This window comes from Oncorhynchus tshawytscha, linkage group LG22 (assembly GCF_018296145.1).
Source record: "Oncorhynchus tshawytscha isolate Ot180627B linkage group LG22, Otsh_v2.0, whole genome shotgun sequence".
In the NCBI taxonomy this organism is placed as follows: Eukaryota; Metazoa; Chordata; class Actinopteri; order Salmoniformes; family Salmonidae; genus Oncorhynchus; species Oncorhynchus tshawytscha.
The window spans coordinates 7,854,501-7,876,481 of NC_056450.1; the positions used below are offsets into that span (position 1 = coordinate 7,854,501).

At 44.2% G+C, this 21,981-nt stretch overlaps 1 protein-coding gene across 6 annotated transcripts in view; it reads left to right on the top strand.

The window, feature by feature from the left end:
* Positions 1–737: 737 nt before the first annotated feature.
* The window catches only part of LOC112221673 (vasopressin V2 receptor), a 45,180-nt gene continuing 23,936 nt past the window's right edge, over positions 738–21,981 (top strand). For 4 of the 6 annotated variants that reach the window (XR_006079624.1, XR_006079623.1, XM_024383903.2 and 1 more), the window contains exons 1-2: positions 738–1,144; positions 1,886–1,926. The gene's annotated coding sequence lies outside the window, so the exon portion shown is untranslated. The remainder of the gene's footprint in view (positions 1,145–1,885; positions 1,927–21,981) is intronic. The other 2 variants (XM_042303637.1, XM_042303638.1) reach the window with 2 other exon arrangements.

Here is a 21,981-nt window from a genome sequence, read left to right on the forward strand (position 1 = left end):
GTGTGCACACACAAACACACGCAACAAAGTATGTTTCTAAAACACACCAACACACACTCACTCACTTTCTCTCTCTTGTATAGTAAAGTCAAATGTATTTAAAATGCATTTAACAAGGGTCACAAAACTTTACATAATTCAAAACAGGCCCCGATGGTGACCTACCTACCTACATGTGTGTTCAGCCAGGTGGGTTGTGAACATGCTGTTGTTGACAAAGCTGACTCAGCCAATAGTTAGTCATAGACTGTGGTATTCATGACCAACAGACCACTCCAGGAAACCCCATAAAGAGATCACAGGTTTTACCTGTTTAGTAACAATGTTGTTAACAAAGGAGGAATTAAGGGATGAGATGGCGTGAAAACAACAGTAAATGCCAATGACTCAGTAATCACATAACAACAACGTAACAACACCTTACTCAGTAAAGTATATTTATTCCTATGGTTGGATGTTTCTCCTGTCTATCTCTCTCTCTCTTCTCCATCCCATAACAACAACACTATAGGCTACATACAGTACAGTCAATCTAGCCTATTACAATGCGATATCTCTCCAGCTCTCTCTGAGAGTTCATAGGTATGTATAATAACATTGGCTACCCTTCCTTCTGGCTGTTAATTCCTCCTCCCGTTCTAGAGGACAGGCTAGTTTGAGCCAAGAGGAAGGGGAAGGGGGAGGAGAGGGAGGGAGGGCGAGGGGGAAGGAGGGATGGTAAGAGCAGACGGAGCTCAAATTCAGTCCTGTCAGTGAGTAGAGGCACTCAGAAATAGCAAAGAAGAGAGGGAGCACGGAAACGCATGGTGAACTAATGGATTACTCTCACAGACTCTTGTGAACCACACAACCTGGCAAATACAGTACAGACATACAATATTCACACTGATTTCACTTCAGCCTCATACACTCAACAAGCTCTCTACAAATTTAGATCACACAGACTTTGAGACAGACAGTTCTAACACAGGTCTCTCAATCTACATTAGAGTAAATAGACAAACGGATTCTCTGATTCTGACACAAACACAGACACAATGGAAATGCATGGGCTTCAGTGTTGAACTGAAGGACCAAAGATGTAAATTTCGGTGAGGATTCTGACACCTTTGTGAAACATCACTGAAGAGTACCACAAGCAAAAGTAAGTACTGTACTTTACCTTTTAACTTACTTGAGCGTTTGTAGCTAGCTACCTTTTTACTTTTCCTTGTAACGTTATGGCCAAGTAAAACAACACATTTCACAGCGCCTATCCGGTGTAAACATATGTATTTTTTTTAACCCTCATGTTACAGTAGCTGTGCGTTTGTCTGAACATGGCAGTTTACAACAATTCATATTCAGTGAGCGTGTGTGTGTGTGTGTGTGAAGCATGATGACAGGCAAAATGAGATAAGATTATACTAAAAGCTTTGTGATAAACATGCTAGCCTATAGACATTCAGATGCAGAAAGTCAATAAAATTCTGCTATATGTACCTAGCCTATATGTCAACACTCTTGCCATACTTATCTCAGTTTGTTCATTCCTTGTATAACTGACCAATCCAAGGTCAGTAACTGTGTATGTAGGGATTCTTATGGGAGCTCCTGGTCCTGGGAATTGCCACTGCGTTTAGACCAGCCAGTCATCAGTCTAATACATTTTTATGGAAAATAATGAGTCTCCTTTCCTGAGAAGACCAGAAAGGCCAGCATGCTATATGCTCCGTATTTCACCTTTAATGACAATATTTGACTAATGAAGAACGTTTTAAACGTTTGCATTTAAGGTGATATAAAGAGCATATAGTGTGTGGACCTTTCTGTACTTTTCATTACGTTTTTATAGGCTGTGGTTATGACTACAACCATTTCTCTCTCCTTCCTTCCCCTGCTGTAGCAGGACACGCATGAGGAGGTTGACCATGCACTGACAAAAAGGTGAGAGCCGAGACTGAGGCAGGGAGAAGGGAGAGAAGATTTATACTCACCTTGGTTTGTTCTTCTCTTCTGGTGTGTACGTGCCTAGCCTACATTCTGTCACACTGACCAAAACTCTCTTGATGCTAATTAATAGATGTATGAATCCGGATAATTATTCAAATATACACTCATAAAGTATATATTGTACACAGACAAAATCAAAAACTGAGGCTGAATCCATTTAGTCGACTGGTCGATTGTTTGGTCAATAGGCTGTTTGTCGACCGAGATTTCTTTAGTCGAGCAGTTGCAAATTATCCAAAAAAAAGTAACATGTCTGATTCGTGCCTGTCTCTGTGGACTAATCCATTACGGAGGCCATGTGGATGGCACAGTCCATCACCCTAAGACATGTGCTACTGAAATTGCAATTGGTTATATCATGTAAGAATAATGGTGCAACACTAATAAATATAATATTATTTTATAACAAATGCGCTACCTCCAGCGCTGTCTATGGTTCTTAAACATAATCTTCAGTGAACCGTTAAATTGGTGCCTTTCCCTATATGTTGCTACGTGAATAATAGCGAAGTTAACCCGCATATTAGTGTTGAGAACAATGCAGTGGAGGCTGCAGCGGAGTGAGGAGACGAGGAAACAGCTCTTGACAAAATTGTCTAAGAAAATTGAGTAGAGAGGAAACCAACTTAATTAGGTCTATAATCAATAGCCTAACTATTAAACATGCCTGGCTTTATAAATCATCTATATATAATCTACAGAAATAAGACAGATCCTGCCTCTGTTGCTTGTTCGTGTTCGTGTCAAAAGCCTACTGAATCCGGTGAGCACCAAGCCTCACACAACCGCAAAATGTTGGATAAAGCCATTTCACAAATTCGTCTCTTTTTCATCTTTGCAGTGCTGTGATAAAGGCGTTACAATTGTTTTTCGTTAGAACAGACTCTCTGATATTATTTATAATTTATTTTGTGTTTACACTGTTACAAACGGGCAGAAAAAATAATATTGTAATCTAACTGCACCTGTTTGTCACACGCAATATGTACGCAGCTCTCCCTCCTATACCCTACTTTTTCTTGATCTCCTTCTTCTTATTGTTATTATATTATCATTAGTAGGTTTCTTACAGTAATAGCCTTGTATAACCACCATCGAGCTGCAGTCCTAAGAGTGTGTCCGGTTTCATCTTAATACCGTAACATACCTATATTTCAATATTTAGGCTACTGTATCAATCATTCGTTCATGTCATCACACAGCATACAAGTCATTCATACTTTGAAATGCAATCAAGCATTTTAGTTTTAAAATGAAATAAAGGAAGCTTTGGATAAGTAGCTAAGTACAGAAAATAAACCGCAATTTACGAATGTATGTAACTGTTTTAAGTCTTTGCTGTAATAAAGGCTTTATATATATTTTTCTCTCGTTATAACAGACTCTCTGATACACTTCTAATTCATTTTGTCTTGTTTACATGTTCCAAATGGTTTTGAAAAAAGTATAATACTGTAATCCAACAGCAGTTGTTTGGCACACAATACTCACTCAGCACTTCCTCCTATACCCTCCTTTTTCTGGAGCTCCAGTAATTTCCACAACTAAGTCTAAATGTCTTCCACACATCTGACTTCCACATTCCCTCCTGAAAAACCAGAAAACATACACCCATATCAAGTTTCTTTTTCACGTCCTCCGGATCCATTTTGCTGTCACGTGTTACGGTGTTCGAGTTTGTTATAACCAATTTATAGATGTGTTACGTCCGTCGTTGAGTGAGTGAGACCAAAGCGCAGCGTGGAAAGTGTTCATCGTACTTTATTAAATGAACACCAAAAACCAACAAAATATAAACGAACTTAAAGCTCTGTAGCGCTAAACAGCAACTATATAAAGACAAGATCCCACAAACTAGGGTGGAAAACAGGCTGCCTAAGTATGATTCCCAATCAGAGACAACGATAGACAGCTGCCTCTGATTGGGAACCCTACCTGGCCAACAAAGAAATAGAAAACTAGAATGCCCACCCAAATCACACCCTGACCTAACTAAATAGAGAAATAAAAAGGCTCTCTAAGATCAGAGCGTGACAGTACCCCCCCCCCAAAGGTGCGGACTCCGGCCGCAAAACCTGACCCTATGAGGGAGGGTCAGGGTGGGCATCTAACCTCGGTGGCGGCTCCAGTTCAGGGCGTAGACCCCGCTCCGCTTGCTGATCCCTCCGTTTCCGTGGAACCGGAACGTGGATCGTCGCTGGAGGCTCCGGACCATAGATCATCGCCGGAGGAACCAGACAGTAGATCGTCGCCGGGGACTCCGAACTGCCGACCGTCGCTGGAGGCTCCGGACCGCGGACCGTCTCAGGAGGTTCCGGACCGCGGACCGTCTCAGGAGGTTCCGGACCGTGGACCGTCGTAGGAGGTTCCAGACCGTGGGCCGTCGTTGGAGGTTCCGGACTGGGAACTGTCACCGGAAGCTCTGGACTGGGAACTGTCACTGGAAGCTCTGGACTGGGAACTGTCGACGGAAGCTCTGGGACTGGGAACTGTCGACGGAAGCTCTGGACTGGGAACTGTCTGAACTGTGGAGGCGTACTGGAGGCCTGATGCGTGGGACCGGTACAGGTGGCACCGGGCTGATGACACGCACCTCAGGGCGAGTGCGGGGAGGAGGCACAGCACGTACTGGACTGTGGAGGCGCACTGCAGGCCTGATGCGTGGGACCGGTACAGGTGGCACCGGGCTGATGACACGCACCTCAGGGCGAGTGCGGGGAGGAGGCATAGGACGTACTGGGCTGTGGAGGCGCACTGGAGGCCTGATGCGTGGGACCGGTACAGGTGGCACCGGGCTGATGACACGCACCTCAGGGCGAGTGCGGGGAGGAGGCACAGCACGTACTGGGCTGTGGAGGCGCACTGGAGGCCTGATGCGTGGGACCGGTACAGGTGGCACCGGGCTGATGACACGCACCTCAGGGCGAGTGCGGGGAGGAGGCATAGGACGTACTGGGCTGTGGAGGCACACTGGAGGTCTGGAGCGTAGAGCTGGCACAACCCGTCCTGGCTGGATGCTCACTTTAGCCCGGCAAGTGCGGGGTGCTGGCACAGGACACACTGAGCTGTGAAGGCGCACTGGAGACACGGTGCGTAGAATCGCATAACATGGTGCCTGAACGGTCACATGCTCGCTAAAGCGAGTGCGTGAAGGAGACACAGGACGTACCGGACTGGGGATGCGCACCTGAGGCCAGATGCGTGAATCCGGTGCATATGACACCGGACTGGTGTGAGCATGGCAGTTTAAGATCATGCTCTGCAGCGCTCTCAACGCCAGCACCTCTCTCCGGAATCGAGCTCCTCACTCGACTCCCTGACTGGCTCTGGTTCAACCCTCGGCTCCGCCGACCACTCCGTGTGCCCCCTTCCCCCCCAAAAATGTTGTGGCTGCCTCTCTTGCTTGCGCCGTGTCATATATATTCCTGGTCTTGTCGCCGTTCCTCGCTCTCGCTGCCTCCGCCTGATTCCATGGCAGGGTCTTGTCCCCTGCCATTAACTCCTCCCAGGTCCAGGATGTACTCTAGCATACTCCTGGGCATGCTGCTTGGTCACTTGGTGGTGGGATCTTCTGTCACGTCCGTCGTTGAATGAGTGAGACCAAAGTGCAGCGTGGAAAATGTTCATCGTACTTTATTAAATTTTCGCCAAAAACCAACAAAATATAAACAAACGTAAAGCTCTATAGCGCTAAACAGCAACTATACAAAGACAAGATCCCACAAACTAGGGTGGAAAACAGGCTGTCTAAGTATGATTCCCAATCAGAGACAATGATAGACAGCTGCCTCTGATTGGGAACCCTACCCGGCCAACAAAGAAATAGAAAACTAGAATGCCCACCCAAATCACACCCTGACCTAACCAAATAGAGAAATAAAAAGGCTCTCTAAGGTCAGGGTGTGACAAAGATGTCATTTTGATAGGCTACAGGTCAAGCCCTAATGGTCAAGCCCTATTGGTCACGTGCATGTGATGCAAACATGTTTCACATAAAGAGGGCAAGAGTTGAGGGAATAGGGAAAGTTTTTCCAAAACAAACAAGGTATTTCAGTAACATAACTTTTCATTCAGAGAAAAAAGTAAGAAACTAAATGGCTGTAATTATGTTGCAGCTACAGCATGGACAGTGTGGTAAACACTTGCTGTGCTGTGGAGCCTGTTCGATGCAGCAGGGAGGAGAGAGAGACAACGTGTTCCAGTCACACAGGGACTCTTGACTTTTTTATTTTACAGTGTGGGGCTCCCTCATCGGGCTCCCTCCCGCTTGAGTAATTTGTGTGTCTTAGTTATTTAATCAAACAGTGTGCTTAAAGAATCAGACAAGCTCAGGTCAGGGCATATATTTTATTCAAACACATAGGGTGTTTATATATGGAAAAATACACGTTTCAACATTTTGACTAATCGATTGGTCGAAATTACAGACGACTTCTCTGTTGACCAAAATAAAAACAAATTGTTGGGGACAGCTTAATCAAAATGGCTTTATTGGCTTTCCATATCTTTCATCTAAATAATAATACAACATTGAAAATCTTCCAACATAAAATTGCATTTATGTTGATGACCATCCTTATGAATGGTTGTTTATTATTTAAGAGATTCTCCGGTACTTTTGTATACAAAGAGTGGTCCCCGAAAATTGCTTACTATGTTTGGAAAGTATTCAGACCCCTTGACATTTTCCACATTTTGTTAGGTTTCAGCCTTATTCAAAATAGTATTTAAAAAAACATTTTCTCATGTCAATTGGGTACTTTTTCCACCACTGGCTATCGGTACATTATAATTAAAGTAGGTACCCCTCAATATACACTTCATTATAACTAGACAAATCCTGTATAACACCTAGTAATAACATTGTACTTATGCAGATATGTGGTGTACTAGTGTATTTATTCTCCCACTTGGATCTTGCATCCACAAGGTTTAAATTGAGGGCCAGGTTGTCAGAATGGGTAATGTACTGTAAAGGTACACATTAGTTACAAGTAAGTACCCCTCGAGATACACTTCATTTTAACTAGCTAAAACCGGCGTAACAACTAGTAATTACATTGTACTTAGGCAAACATTACATGTGCTTTCAAATAGTGTCTTATTCCTTATCTGGGATGACACTTGTATTAGATCTGTTTTCGTCAGCTCAAACAAGTTAACCCTTTATTTTGGGGGCAAATGCTAGCAACAATGTTGATTGGAGATATGTTTTGAACAGTGCATATTCATGGTTTAGTAATTCGAGTTTATTGAGCATAGGTGATAATCTCTCAGACACGCAGTGCATCCACATGGGATCCCTTTGTCACAACCTACCCATTTGTAACAAACATGGTAACAAGCAACAAGCATTCATTGTTACACTTCTCTAATTAATACCAATTACATGTAAGTTGTAAGTTCCTCGGCGTACACATCACAGACAAACTGAATTGGTCCACCCACACAAACAGCATCGTGAAGAAGGCGCAGCAGCACAATCGAGAGCATCCTGTCGGGCTGTATCACCGCCTGGTACGGCAACTGCTCCGCCCACAACCGTAAGGCTCTCCAGAGGGTAGTGAGGTCTGCACAACGCATCACCGGGGGCAAACTACCTGCCCTCCAGGACACCTACACCACCCGATGTCACAGGAAGGCCATAAAGATCATCAAGGACAACAACCACCCGAGTCACTGCCTGTTCACCCCGCTATCATCCAGAAGGCGAGGTCAGTACAGGTGCATCAAAGCTGGGACCGAGAGACTGAAAAACAGCTTCTATCTCAAGGCCATCAGACTGTTAAACAGCCACCACTAACATTGAGTGGCTGCTGCCAACACACTGACTCAACTCCACCCACTTTAATAATGGGAATTGATGGGAAATGTCAAATATATCACAAGCCACTTTAAACAATGCTACCTAATATAATGTTTACATACCCTACATTATCCATCTCATATGTATACATATATACTGTACTCTATATCATCTACTGCATCTTTATGTAATACATGTGTCACTAGCCACTTTAACTATGCCACTTTGTTTACATACTCATCTCATATGTATATACTGCACTCAATACCATCTACTGTATCTTGCCTATGCCGCTCTGTACCATCACTCATTCATATATCTTTATGTACATATTCTTTATCCCCTTACACTTGTGTCTATACGGTAGTAGTTTTGGAATTGTTAGCTAGATTACTTGTTGGTTATTACTGCATTGTCGGAACTAGAAGCACAAGCATTTCGCTACACTCGCATTAACATCTGCTAACCATGTGTATGTGACAAATAAAATTTGATTTGATTTGATGTTGTTATCACATTTTATACAACGGGTGGGTCTAATCCTAAATGCTGATTGGTTAAAACCACATTCCAGCCAGTGTCTATTCAACAAGTTACCACCGGCTAAATCTATGATGTTAAAATGCCTATTTACTCTGTTCAATCTCACTGCACAATCCACTGTCTCATCAGCCCAGCCAGGCAATTTATAAACTTGATCCCCACAAGACATTATCTAACATTCTTTTAGACTTCAACAGCGGAGATTTGTATGAACCTTGCTGTCTGTCTCTCTGACATTTGCAACATTGTTTAAATATTAAAATTCTATCTCCAGTTGTCCCATAGTATTGACCATGTCTGGAATCTGGATGAGACAGACAGGCAGCGTTTCTCAGCCAGTCGAAATCATGAATCAGCTGGCATCATTTTTATGGATATATACAAAGAAATGCCAATACAAAAAAGGTCAAATGAAACTTCAGTTTGAAGTGATTATGTTAGCTGTGTTGTTGGCTAGCTCCTCTGAACAACAGTGTCCTGACGAGTGTGCACATTGTCTATGCCAGGCAAAATCGCACCTCATTAGCTCATTGTTATGGATGTATCCAATTAAATGTCACTAGAAAACATCTTAAACAAATGCAAATGCAGCTACTTTGCTGCAATTTTTGACGGGACTGTAAGTTTGCCGTAGTTGGCTAGCTAGCAAGCAAGATATAAGAACGTTGCCAGCCAGTATGGCAATGGAACATTTAGAACAAAAGACTGTCGCGTCCATATATACTAAACAAAAAGTCTGAACGACTGGGTCACGTCTCTGGCAATGCTAGAATTGTGTCGGGACTATATCTTTTGGAAGGATGAAATAGTATGAGTAAATTCATCAAAATCAAGTCTTTAATAAAAGTATGTCAAACATGATTTGAATATGTTGGCAAAGTGATAATGTCCTCAAAGCCGGTGTTTAGAGGATATATTGGCCTGGGTGTTGTTCATTAAGGGCCGACAAACTGTGCCTGAAGTAACTATGAGTCGTTACGTTAACTACAATACTTGTTGTAGTGTAATTACACATGTAATTAAAAGGAAGTGTTACCAAATGTAGTTATTTTCCAGTTTTCGGTTCTGTTCCAAACCTTGCTTATGTGTTCTATGTTCTGTGTTCAGTTATGGATATAAGGCAGAGGTCTAAACAAACATAGGCTAATGTGATATTACTTGGGCAAATTTCTCCCCATATAATTTACTTGACATTTTTTTATGTTGTTTTTGACATCAACAGAAACAAGTAACTTGCATGACCTTGTAAAGTTCTTATTTTTCAGAGTAAATAACTCACGGCCACTAGAGAAGCTTAACCAAGTTTAAGAGGGTCAGTTTCCTGGCACGTGCAGTATGACAGTATAATAGCCCTATTGGTTAATGATATATTACAAAAACAACAGTCAATAGAGCTGTGAACAAGGCTTCATCTGTTTCAACTAGGACCCTCTCTTCGGCAAGCAGGGATAGTAGACCACGGTTGAAGTTCATTCCATTTCAATTCCGTCAATTCAGGAAGTAAACTGAAATTCCAATTCTCACCAATGGTTCTCTATGACAACAACTTGGAATTGGAATTTCAGTTTACTTCGTGAATTGACTCAAATTTAAATGGATTTGAGCCCAACCCAACAACCCTGTCTGCAAGGCCAGATGAGTTCGGCCCCCCTGGCCTGGATGGTGTATTGTAGACCTAGAGAGATGTCTGTAAGTGCCAACCTTCATTGACTATGGCTCAAGGCGAGAACCCTCATTGCAAAGTCAAGCAGCAAGTGTGTCATTGCAATGCAGGTCAATGAGGTGTGGTCGGGACATTAACATTTTAATAGGTTGTTTTGGCAAGGTACGCTATTGTAGGACAAAGTGTTCAGGTTACATAGAGATAGAGGGGAACCTCAGGCTACTTCATACACCCTTCAAAAAAAGGTTTCCATAGGGGTTCTTTGGCTGTCCCCATAGGAGGCCCCTAGTGGGTTCCATGTTGAATCCTCAGTAGAAAGGGTTCAAGAAAGAACCTGGAACCCTAAAGGGTTCTTCAAAGGGTTCTCCTATGGGGACAGCAGAAGAACCCTTTAAGGTTCTAGAGTACTTTTTTTCCCAAGAGTGTAGAAGTTCAAGAGCAGCCTTTTGACTTTCAAAGTATAGGCTACATAGAGAATGTTTGGGACATTTCTCCCTCCACAAATTACGGAATGACGGAATGTTCATTTAACTTTAAATCGGCCGGACAAGTTTAGAAAAGGTAATACAACTCAAAATGTGAGTGAGTAGTCGGGGTTCTGATTAGTTTGTGTGGGAGAGTTGAAGTATAAGTGTGCAGCTAGAGGACAACTGCAATCTATAATGCTAATTATGTTCCCATGTGTTCCAGAACAGAATACTGATCAAAGGCTCTAGAAGTGTAGGGCACCCATAGAGTGTTTCAGCAGCTTAATCTTCCGGCCTCGGCTGAAAAATGTGTTATTGATTGGTATATAAATAAAGTCTGACAATATGGAGCGAGCTGAACAGAGCAGTATACAGCCGACGACTCCACTTCAACGCTGCTTGGTTCACAATACAATATGGCGTAAGACATAGCACTCACCCACACATGGTTGAGTCATTTCATGCATTATTGCATTTGGTGTAACATAGAGGCAGGGTTGCACAAGATTATTTTTTATTTTTGAGAACAGTGTGTGTGTGGGGGGTGGGGCGAAAGAGAGAGAAACAGACAGACAGACAAAAAACAAGAGAGAGAGATGGAGACAGAGATGGTCAGGCAGAGTACACAGAGAGAGAGGCGTGAAAGTTTAAAGAATATTTCCAAGAATCCCTGTGTAGCTCAACTGTTAGTTGCTCTCTGATTGCTTCTATGACTCTCATTGCTGCCTGCTTGCTCTGCCAACCAGTGTGTGTGTGTGTTTCCGTGCACGTATGAATGTGTTTCCGTGCATGTGTGTGTGTTTTTCCGTGCGTGTGTGTTTCCGTGCGTGTGTGTTTCCGTGCGTGTGTGTGTTTCCGTGCGTGTGTGTGTGTGTTTCCGTGCATGTGTACCTGCGTGCATGCGTGTTTGTGAACAGGCGGCATTTTGATCCAAGTCTCACAGCACATTTGTTCCAGTGAGCCTGATATTACGGATTGACACTCCAAAACGTGTGAGCAGGGAGAAAGAGAGAAAGAAATAGAGAGAGAGAGAAAGAAAGGGGGAGTGGGGAACAGAGGATGTGTTTATGAAGGGGTAAAGTGGGACAGGAAAATGGATGGTTCCACACTCATTTAACTCTGCAGAAGGAAAGCAGGAGGGAGGGATCAGGTCCATTCGTTTTAATCAGGGTAAAAGCTTTAAGGTACAGAAGGCCGAGTGGAAGTTACAGGCGGAGGGAGTCTTTGGCTGGACCACAGTCCATCTCGCAAAATATGACAGAACAATTTGTACTTTGCGAGAAGATTGTGAATGGGAGTGCTTGCTTTCTGGCAGTGAGGTTTGCAGAGAATGGGTTGTATGACTCGCGCCACTCTGTGTGTGCATGTGTGTGTGTAGTGCAGTGCGCGTCATCCCATTATTCATCAGTGTATGAATGTGTGCAAATCATGCTTATCGTGTATTTTGGATGCACCTTCAATTATGTAAATGAGAATGGAAGTTCTGGAACACGGAACATGGTGGAAATCCCATAATGTCCGCAGGGTGCTCTCAAGAACTCGAGAACCAGGGACCAATTTTGGGGGAAAACTTTTGCGGTAAACCGACATCTAAACTGCGGTAAACCGACATCTTGGTATTCGCTCAAGGGATGATGTCTAGTAGTGATGACTAAACAGTACTAACAGAGGAGGAGAGGACAGAAGATGCTTAATCAGCCTTGGAGGAGACCCCATTTTACACGTGTGACTTTACAGATAGATTAGATCTAACAGCGATGACTAAACAGTACGCGTTAGGAAGGAGTTTCGTCCACCGGCTTTGTCTTAGCCTGAGGACGAGGTTTAGAAGGAGGAGAGCACTGAGGACTTTTTATGGAGGAGGATGAGGAGGAAGAGTAGAAAGGGAGAGTACTGAAGATGCTTTATCAGCACAAGCCCAGGAGACCTCACACACACATTTGATCAAATTTGATTTAAAGTAATTACCAATTACCAGCCATAAAGTCATCCTCATCATAACCACATGTCTTGAAGTTAGTAATCACCACCACCACAAATGGGTGTTTGTTATTGGACAAATCCAGGCAGTACCTTCTGTTTTCTTCAGTTTGGTGCCTGATGGGGTGGCAGGGTAGCCTAGTGGTTAGAGCGTTGGGCTAGTAACTGGAAGGTTGCAAGTTCAAATCCCTGAGCTGACAAGTTACAAATCTGTTGTTCTGCCCCTGAACAAGGCAGAAAACCCACTGTTCTATCATTGAAAATAAGAATGTCTTCTTAACTGACTTGCCTAGTTAAATAAAAGGTAAAATAAAAAATGACCCTGGACTAGAAAAGAATGTGAGCTGTTCCTGGTTCAGTATCTAGGTTAGTTAACATCATTACCACATTCCTACTGTGGCCCAGTGTAGTCAATCCATCATGAAACCTTCCTATGGAGGGTGATACAGTCTAGGGATGTGACAAAAAAAAAACAGTTACATTTAAACATTTTTTTTTTTAATCATTTAAATGTTTAAACAATAAGAACAAAATAATAAAATGACATGTGAATTCTTAATGCAGTTATGGGGCTGTGTATGACCACTAGGTGGCAATACTGTTCTATCTACTTCAGGCTACCAGAAGGCATCTACTCAAGGCTACCTTACTGCTGTCCACCACCCACTCAGCAACGATGGTAGTTAATGCCATTTTTAGTCTCTCTGCTGTGTCCCTCTACTCCATGTTCTCAGTTGTCAGTACATGGAACTTCACATCCCACTTCTCATCAGTGTGACGACTTGTTGCAGTGATGTATGGCAGCGTGTTCATAGTCATCCCACAATATATTGTTAACACCCCATATGGGTGATTGAGAGCTTGCGCTTTGTACTTGCAGAGCAGTCATTGTCCAAACCAGACCATCACAGTTTTTCAAAATGGCATCTTGTCGTCTGGTTCTAAATATACCATCAAGCATTGAAGCCGACATCCTTTACCTGTGACAATGGCTGCATATCAACTGCAATCATTTCTGTAATCGGCACTTCTTTAGCGTGAAGATTCCTATCTAATGTTTGTAGTTGGGGTCCTACGCTGCTGCTAGCAACAGATAGGTATTTGTTTATAAAATTAAAAAAATGAGTTGCTGCGCGACTTCCTTCACCAGTTCGTGTTTGTATACCTGGATGACATCCTCATCTTCCACATGTCCATGGTTGAACAAGTCCAACATGTACGCCAGGTCCTTCAAAGACTCCTCTCTCACCACTTGTATGTGAAAAGTGTGAGTTTCACATTCCTCCGATCTCTTTCCTGGGGTACATTGTGTCTCAAGGCTGTGTACGGATGGACTCCCAAAAGGTAGTAGCGGTGATCAACTGGCCGCGGCCCAGCACTGTCAAGCAAGTCCAGCATGTTTTGCTAACTTCTACCGGCGATTTGTGAGAGACTTTAGTTCTGTGGCTGTGCCATTGACAGCGCTCACCAAGGGCATGTAAGGCTGGGCATGTAAGCTGGACCTCGGCTGCTGAGAGGGCGTTCCAGGACCAGATTTTTTTTTCCTGCACCAATTTTAGTTCATGAGGATCCTTCTCTTCCCTTCGTGGTAGAGGTGGATGCCTCTGAAATTGACGTGGGTGCGGTTCTGTCTCAGCGGGAGCTGCTTGCAGTCAAACTGGCTTAGGAGGAGTGGCGGCACTGGTTGGAGGGTTCGGAACATCCTTTTACGGTTTAGACGGACCACAAGAAACTGGCCTACATCCAGGAGGATGCCCCAATCTCCGACAGGCTTGTTGGGCTCTTTTCTTCACTTGGTTCAGATTCATGTTATCTTACCACCCGGGTTCTAAGAACGTGAAGCCGGATGCCCTGTCTCGCCAGTTCCCCAGCTACAGTGAGGATCGGCCACTTGCATCCATCATCCCCAAGTCGCTCATCCTCGTGCCGGTGTCCTGGGGTATAGAGACTGTAGTGAGGGAGGCGCAAGATAGGGAGGCAGTTCCTGACGGCTGTCCTTCTAACAGACTTTTTGTTCCTCTTGGGGCACGGTCCAAGGTACAGTGGGCTCACTCATCGCGTCTCACCTCTCATCCGGGAGGGCAGCAAACGCTAGAGTTTTTGAGGAGGAGGTTTTGGTGGCCCTCGGCGGAGGTGGACACTCGGACCTTCGTGGCTCCCTGTCCGACACGCGCCCGGAATAAGACTCCTAGTCAGCAGCCTCTGGGGCTTCTTCATCTGCTGCCAACACCTTCTCGACCCTGGTCTCATCGCTCTATGGATTCCATCACAGGTTCCATCCTCAGAGGGCCACACTGTCATCCTGGTCATTGTGGACCGCTTTTCCAAGACGGCACATTTCATTCCGCTGCCTAAGCTTCCATCTGCCCGTGAGACTGCTCAGCTAGTCATTCAGCATGTTTTCCGCCTTCACAGACTTCTTCTGGACATCGTCTCCGACCGGGGCACCCAGTTTGCCTCCAGATTCTGGGCGTTCTGTAACCTTCTGGGGTCATCAGCCAGTTTGACTGAGGGCTATCACCCTCAGTCCAACGGCCAAGCAGGTGAACCAGGATCTGGAGACCGCCTTACAGTGCTGTGTGTCTGCCAACCCCGACACTTGGAGTCAGCATCTTCCCTGGGTGGAGTACGCACACAACACTCTCCAGTGTTCCTCCACCGGCCTGTCACCATTCCAGGTGTTGTACGGATACCAGCCTCCTCTGTTTCCAGATCAGGAGATTGAAGTGGCGGTTCTATCCGCTGAACGTCCCATCTCTCGTTGCCGCCGGACCTGGAAGAGGGCTCGGTCAGCGATACTGAGGTTCTCTGCTCGAGCTCAACGACAGGCCAACCGTCATCGTCGTTCTCACCCTCTCCTGCGTCCAGGCCAGATGGTCTGGTTGTCTACTAGGGATCTGCCCCTACACATGGAATCTAAGAAGTTGGCACCCTGGTATGTTGGGCCATTCAAGGTTCTACGGTGCATCAATCCAGTGGCCTATTGCCTTCATCTTCCCCGGTCCATGAGGATTCATCCCAACTTCCACATCTCCAGACTCAAGCCTGTGGTGTTCAGTTCTGGTTCCGGCCACTCGGCCTCCACCTCCGCCTCGCATGATAGGGGGACAGCCAGCCTACACTGTGTGACACATCCTTTCTAGTCATCAGTTCCGGCGTGGGACTCAGTATCTCGTGGCCCGGGAGGGTTACGGTCCTGAGGAGCGATCCTGGATCCTGGATCCCGGCTTGGGACATTCTGGATCCTGGACTCATTCGGGAGTTCGTCGCCTCTCTGCTATCCCTAGTGGAATGTCAGGAGCCATTCCTTGAGTGGGGGGTCCTGTCACTGGTTATGTTTATTTGATTGTTGTTCCTTTGGGTTACCGCTGGAGGACGCCCTTGCCTTGTGTTCTAGTTTCCTGGTTACCCTAATTATTACTTATTGGTTTCACCTGGTTTTGACTACCTTCAAATATTTAGGTTCCTCAGTTGCTTGTATCTGTGCTTTGGTCTTATATTTTGCTTAGTGCACTCTTGTGCTGTTGCCTTGTTTTTGTCAAGACTAAGTAAAGAGCTGAATTTACCTTTACTTCTGCTTGCCGTGTTTCTCTGCCACTAGGTTCGAGTTCGTACAAGCATCGCTGTAACAGTTAGTGGTAGCTTTGTGATAACTTCACTGTGATTTGAATTTTGCGGAGAAAAAACAACACAAAATAATCTTTGTTTTTCAGTTAGGGATTTCTTTCTAAACGTTAATGATCCCAATTTAATTTAAACATTTAAACATTCACACCTCTAATTCAGTCAGTTTTATTGGTCACAGTGAGCACTGATTGAGTGAGAGAGAGAGATCGAAAGAGAGAGAGAGAGAGAGGGGACTCGGAAATCAAATGTCTACCATTTGCAGATGATCTGGTGCTTCTGTCCCCAGCCAAGGATGGCCTACAGCAGCATCTAGATCTTCTACACAGATTCTGTCAGACCTGGGCCCTGACAGTAAATCTCAGTAAGACTCAAATAATGGTGTTCCAAAAAAGGTATGGTTGCCAGGATAACAAATAGAAATTCTATCTAGACATTATTGACCTAGAACATACAAAGAATTATACCTACCTCGGATTAAACATCAACACCACAGGTAACTACCACAAGGCTGTGAACGATCTAAGGGCCTTCTATGCCATCAAAGGGAACATAAAACTTGACATCCTAATCAGAATCTAGCTAAAGAAATACTTCAAACCGTTATAGAACCCATTGCCCTCTATGGTTGTGAGGTCTGAGGTCCACTCACCAACCAAGAATTCACAAAATGGGACAAGGGACAAACAGCTAATCGAGACTGCATGCAAAATTCTGCAAAAATATACTGTGTGTACAGCACAAAACCCACACATTCCACCACATACGATGCCCACACATTCCACCACAAAGCTCTCACCTACAGAGAGATTAACCTTGAGAAGAGTCCCCACAGCCAGCTGGCTCTGGGGCTCTGTTCACAAACACAAACAGACCCCAACAGAGCCCTAGGACAGCAACACAATTAAACCCAACCAAATATTGAGAAAGCTCAATTATAACTATTTGACACACTGGAAAGAATAAACCAAAACACAGAACAAATTGGAATGCTATCAAAGCAAAATTAAATAACATTTTATTTGTCAAATGCGCCGAATACAACAGGTGTAGACTTTCCCATGAAATGCTTACTTTCGAGCCCTTTCCCAACAATGCAGAGTAAAAAAAAAAGTTTTAAAAAAGGAAAACGTTACAATGAAGAGACTACACTGAGTGTACAAAATATTAGGAACACCGTCCCAATACTGCGTTGCAACCCTTTTTGCACTCAGAACAGTCTCAATTCGTCAGGGAATGGATTCCACAAAGTGTCGAAAGCGTTCCACAGGGATGCATGTTGACTCCAATGCTTCCCACAGTAGTTTCAAGTTGGCTGGATATCCTTTGGGTGGTGGACCATTCTTTACACACACAGGAAATGGTTGAGCATGAAAACCCCAGCAGCATTGCAGTTCTTGACACACTCAAACCGGTCTGCCTGGCACCTACCCCGCTCAAAGGCAATTGAATCTTTTGTCTTACCCATTCACACATACACAATCCATGTCTCAATTGTCTCCAGGCTTAAAAATCCTTCTTTAACGGTTCTCCTTCCCTTCATCTACACAGATTAAAGTGGATTTAACAAGTGACATAAATAAGGGATCATATTTTCACCTGGATTCACCTGGTTAGTCTATGTAATGGAAAGACCAGTTCCTAATGTTGTGTCCACTCAGTGTATAACAGCATACAAGGGGTATCAGTACCGAGTCAATGTGCAGGGGTACGAGGTAGTTGAAGTAATTGAGGTAATGTACATGCAGGTAGGGGTAAAAATGACAAGGCAATCAGGATAGATAATAAACAGAGTACCAGCAGCGTATGTGAAGAGTGTGAAAGTGTGCCTATGTGTGTGCCTGTGTGTGTGTGTGTGTGTGTGTGTGTGTGTGTGTGTGTGTGTGGCATAAATATGCATGTGTGTCAGTGTAATATGTGTGAGTGTGTTGGTAGAGTCCAGTGAGTGTGCATAGAGCCGGTGCAAGAGAGTCAGTGCAAATAAAAATGGGGTCAATGCAACTAAAAAGGGTAGCGATTGATTAACTGTTCAGCAGTCATGGCTTGGGGGTAGAAACTGTTCAAGAGCCTTTCGGTCCCAGACTTGACACTCTGGTACCGCTTGCTGTGTGGTAGCAGAGAGAACAGTCTAAGAGTTGGGTGGCTGGAGTCTTTGACAATTCTTAGGGACTTCCTCTGACACCACCTGGTATAGTAGTCCACAATGATGTACTGGGCCGTACACACTATCCTCTGTAGCGCCTTATGGTCAGATGGAAATCATTTGCCATGCCAGGCGGTGATGCAGGCAGCCAAGATGCTCTCAAGAGTGAAGCTGTAGAACTTTTTAGCCTCCTTAGGGGGAGGAGTTATTTTCACGCCCTCTTCACGTGTGTTTGGACCATGATAAGTCCTTAGAAATGTTGACACAGAGGAACTTAAAGCTCTTGACCCACTCCATGACAGCCCTGTCGATGTGAATGGGGGCGTGCTCGGCCCTCCATTTCCTGTAGTCCATGATTAGCTCCTTTGTCTTGCTGATCTTGAGGGAGAGGTTTATGTCCTCTCTGACCTCCTCCCTATAGGCTGTCTCATCGTCGTTGGTGATGAGGCCTACCACCGTTCTGTAGTCGGCAAAATTAATGATGGTGTTGGATTCATGCGGGCCACGCAGTTGTGGGTAAACATGGAGTACAGGAGGGGACTACGCATGCACCCCTGAGAAACCCCTGTGTTGAAGGTCAGTGTGGCGGATATGTTGTTGCCTACCTTCACCACCTGGTGGTGACCTGTAAGGAAGACCAGTATCCAGTTGCAGAGGGAGGTGTTCAGTCCCATTGTCCTTAGCTTAGTGATGAGCTTGGAGGGCACTATGGTGTTGAACGCTGAGCTGTAGTTAACGAACAGCATTCTCAAGTATGTGCTCCTTTTGTCCAGGTGGGAAAGGGCAGTGTTGAGTGCAGTAGAGATTGCGTCATCTGTGGATCTGTTGGGCGGTATGTGAATTGGAGTGGGTCCAGGGTGTCTGGGTGATGGTGTTGATGTAGGCCATGACCAGCCTTTCAAAGCATTTTATGGCTACAGGACGGCTCATTATAATGGTTGGAACAGAGTGAATGGAAACCATGTGTTTGATTTATTTGGTACTATTCCACTAATTCTGCTCCAGTCATTACCACGAGCCTGTCCTCCCCAATTAAGGTGCCACCGACCTCCTGCGCTACAGATGTGAGTGCTACGGGACAATAGACATTTAGACAGGTTTCCTTGGCGTTCTTGTGCACAGGGACTATGTTAGTCTGCTTGAAACATGTAGGTATTACAGACTGGGTCAGGGAGAGGTTAAAAATGTCAGTGAAAACATTTGCCAGCTGGTAAGCGCATGCTCTGAGTGTGCATCCTGGTATTTCGTTTGGCCTTGTGAATGTTAACCTGTTTAAAGGTCTTACTCACATCGGCTATGGAGATTGTGATTACACAGTCGTCCGGAACAACTGGTGCTCTCACGCATGATTCAGTGTTGCTAGCCTCAAAGTGAGCATAGAAGTCATTTAGCTCGTCCGGTAGGCTCGCGTCAGCGGACATCTCGTGGCTGGGTTTTTATTTGTAATCTGTGATAGTTTGCAAGCCCTGCCAAATCCGACAAGTGTCAGAGCCGGTGTAGTAGGATTCAATCTTAGTCCTGTATTGACGCTTTGCCTGTTTGATGATTCGTCTGAGGGCATAGCGTGATTTCTTATAAGCGTTCAGATTAGTGTCCCGCTCCTTGAAAGCAGCAGCTCTAGCCTTTAGCTCAGTGTGGATGTAATCCTGTAATTCAACGCTCTAACCACTAGGCTACCCGCCACCCCACTCATTGAAGTAGAAATCCTCATCCAAATTGAGTTTAGTGATTACTGTTCTGATGTCCAGAAGCTCTTTGCGGTCATAGGAAATGATGGCGGAAACACGATGTACAAAAAAAAGTTAGCGCAAAAAACACACAAAATAGCACAAAAACGGCTACTATTCCCTCTAGTGGAATTATCTCAACAGAATCTGGCCCTAAACATAAAGTAGACAGGGCAGAATGTTTCACCACTTTGACTCCTAAAATTCCTAAAATTAAGAAACTCTTGACTATGTATAGACTCACTGAGCATAGCCTTGCAATTATGAAATGTAATCGGCCATGATCGATTACCGAATGTTAAGAAAACTTGAAATTGGCCCTAATTAATCCGTCATTCCGATTAATCGGTCGACCTCTAGTCATCATATCTCAAAATCAATGTCATGTGGTTAATCAAAAATAATATTCAAATCTAAATGAAAATGATACAAACCCAGGTGTGCAACTTTGGTTTTAGAAGTGGGGATGTAGATAAAAAAAAACATTTTGGTAGGGCTAGATCAGCTTTAATATTGCAGATAAATTGTTGTTTCCATCACTATAATTGTCTGCATAATTTCCAATCCCCCATATATTTTTGGGTAAATATATATATATATATATATATATATATATACAGTGCCTTGTGAAAGTATTCGGCCCCCTTGAACTTTGCGACCTTTTGCCACATTTCAGGCTTCAAACATAAAGATATAAAACTGTATTTTTTTGTGAAGAATCAACAACAAGTGGGACACAATCATGAAGTGGAACGACATTTATTGGAGATTTCAAAATTTTTTAACAAATCTAAAACTGAAAAATTGGGCGTGCAAAATTATTCAGCCCCCTTAAGTTAATACTTTGTAGCGCCACCTTTTGCTGCGATTACAGCTGTAAGTCGCTTAGGGTATGTCTCTATCAGTTTTGCACATCGAGAGACTGAATTTTTTTCCCATTCCTCCTTGCAAAACAGCTCGAGCTCAGTGAGGTTGGATGGAGAGCATTTGTGAACAGCAGTTTTCAGTTCTTTCCACAGATTCTCAATTGGATTCAGGTCTGGACTTTGACTTGGCCATTCTAACACCTGGATATGTTTATTTTTGAACCATTCCATTGTAGATTTTGCTTTATGTTTTGGATCATTGTCTTGTTGGAAGACAAATCTCCGTCCCAGTCTCAGGTCTTTTGCAGACTCCATCAGGTTTTCTTCCAGAATGGTCCTGTATTTGGCTCCATCCATCTTCCCATCAATTTGAACCATCTTCCCTGTCCCTGCTGAAGAAAAGCAGGCCCAAACCATGATGCTGCCACCACCATGTTTGACAGTGGGGATGGTGTGTTCAGGGTGATGAGCTGTGTTGCTTTTACGCCAAACATAACGTTTTGCATTGTTGCCAAAAAGTTCAATTTTGGTTTCATCTGACCAGAGCACCTTCTTCCACATGCTTGGTGTGTCTCCCAGGTGGCTTGTGGCAAACTTTAAACAACACTTTTTATGGATATCTTTAAGAAATGGCTTTCTTCTTGCCACTCTTCCATAAAGGCCAGATTTGTGCAATATACGACTGATTGTTGTCCTATGGACAGAGTCTCCCACCTCAGCTGTAGATCTCTGCAGTTCATCCAGAGTGATCATGGGCCTCTTGGCTGCATCTCTGATCAGTCTTCTCCTTGTATGAGCTGAAAGTTTAGAGGGACGGCCAGGTCTTGGTAGATTTGCAGTGGTCTGATACTCCTTCCATTTCAATATTATCGCTTGCACAGTGCTCCTTGGGATGTTTAAAGCTTGGGAAATCTTTTTGTATCCAAATCCAGCTTTAAACTTCTTCACAACAGTATCTCAGACCTGCCTGGTGTGTTCCTTGTTCTTCATGATGCTCTCTGTGCTTTTAACTGACCTCTGAGACTATCACCGTGCAGGTGCATTTATACGGAGACTTGATTACACACAGGTGGATTGTATTTATCATCATTAGTCATTTAGGTCAACATTGGATCATTCAGAGATCCTCACTGAACTTCTGGAGAGAGTTTGCTGCACTGAAAGTAAAGG